Consider the following 2262-nt stretch of genomic DNA (forward strand, 5'->3'; position numbering starts at 1 on the left):
CCTGAGCTGAAGTTGGCTGCTTAACCGACTGAGCCACCCAGGCGCCCCTTGACTTAATTTCTATATTTCTGAGTTTTAGAAATACTTAATTCATAAGCACTTTTTTTTTTACCTTTTTAAAGTTTTATATAAATCCAAGTTAGTTAACGTATAATATAATGGTTGCAGGAGTAGAATTTAGTGATTCATCACTTACATATAACACCCAGTGCACATGCCAACAAGTGGTCACCCATTTAGCCAATCCCCCCACTCAATACTCCTCCAGCAACCCTGTTTGTTCTCTGTGTTTAAGAGTCTCTTATGGCTCACAAGCACTAATTTTTAAGCCAATTAGAGCTCTTTTACAAATTAACTCTGGTAGTACTTTTTGGAAGTAAAAGGGGGGACAAAGCACATATACATAACATACATTCATAGACATGCATAAACATAGCAGAAACAGAGACTCTATAGCCTGCATTCCAAACTTTTCAGCACAAATCAGGTACAATAATATAAAACTCAGAAGTTTGTAATAACAGTTGAATCCAAATTTCCAGATGAAACAAGTTAAGCTTATCTCCTCCTATGGCTAAAGCATTTTACTAATATTCGCGGAGAAGACTTTGAAGATTTGTACTTGCAATCTTGAGGAGGCTGAGGACTGAATTTGAGGCAAAAAGCTTTCATAGCATTTTGTGTATATTGGAGTGTAGTTGACACATGATGTTACATTAATTTCAGGTGTACAACATAGTGATTCCACAAGTTTATACATTATGCTGTGCTCACGGTGCAGCGTTTTGTAATTTAAAAGGCCTCTCCCTTAGCCCTCTCCTCTCACCCCACCTTTTTTTTTTTCCTTCGGTCTCCAGCAACAGTGGGCAGTTTTTGTTACTTTCTAAGGTGGTTACATTTCAAAGACATTGTAAGATTTACATCTGAAAGGGACAGCCAAACAATGTGAGTGTTCTCCCAGGAGTTTTATGGCCTTTTGGATGGTTTCAGCAGTCCCAATAAAACGCAGTAGCTAGGGAGAGTGCCCTATAAAAGTAATTCTCTTGACTCCAGGTCAAATGGGACCTCTTCAGGGTTAGAAACAAAGAGCGGGTCTTTTGGGTCACTGTAGTCATGAAAATGATAAATCCCCTGGACCGTGTCAGTTTTGTGCAACAGGAGATGGGCTTCATCTTAATGTTTTTCCTTCCCTGTGAGCCTTAGCAGCAGTCATTGGGAAGGAGGAATGGGCACAGTGTACCGGTAATAAATATCCAAATGAGCAGAGGGAGGGCCCTGCTATGAATATCAGTGGCCCCAGGGCTTTTGCCTTCCTTCTCTCTAGAAGCCTCAATCACCCTGTCAGCTCTTCTCTTGGTGACGGGTTGATGCCCTGTGAAGTGTGCTTCTGGCTCTACCCTGTTAAAGGAAAAGCTGAGGTGGCTCAGCATCTGTGGTATCTCAGAGGACACAAGCATATAGCCCAGTTGGATCTTCAGGAAAATGACGGATTTTAGGGTCTTTAGAGGTATTGGTCAGTTGCATTTTGGCAGCTGTAACAATTCAGAGCCTATTCCAAACAAATGAGAAAACCCACACTAGGCAATTAGTTCCCCTCTCTCCTTCCTGCTGCATAAAATCTTAAAGAAAGGTTTGAATTTCAGGTAAGCTATAGCTTTTGATCTCAGTTTCTATTTCTTGTTTTTATCTTGTTACCTTATTCTTATGTGTAATTACCAGAAAATTTTGGATAACCTCCCTCACTGTGAACCTTCTTCATAGGTAGAGGTTTTCCTTTCTAGGGTGTCCCAAGAGACTGCTCTGGGATTAGGGTCCATCTCCATTAGTGAGATATGCACAGAGTCTTTGGGAAAAGCTCCTAGGCGTCTGGAGTATAATATCCGAGTCTGGGGATGCTGGTGTGCATGGCACTGAATAGCACCCAGGAAGTGTTCGTGGGGTTTTGCACTTATCAAAGAGCTGGTGTATCTCCTCAGGGTTCTTAGGAGACACTAGCACCAGAGGTTTAGGACATTTGTATTTATCCATTAATCTCTTAGCAACATCACAGCAGGGATTGGACCCACGATATCCCAGCGGGTCAGAGGGCAAAGAATAACAACAGTGAGTGAAATGGTGACACATAGACCATAGGCCTAGGAGATATTTTCCCTTTAGAGATGTTATTAGTTTCCAGTTGCAAGACTACTTTACTTTTCTGGTTTAGGACATGTAGTCCTGGCATGACCCACCAGCTCAGTGGTTGCTGGTAAAATTCTCCCA

This window comes from Herpailurus yagouaroundi, unplaced genomic scaffold (assembly GCF_014898765.1).
Source record: "Herpailurus yagouaroundi ecotype Mexico unplaced genomic scaffold, PumYag 198, whole genome shotgun sequence".
NCBI lineage: Eukaryota > Metazoa > Chordata > Mammalia > Carnivora > Felidae > Herpailurus > Herpailurus yagouaroundi.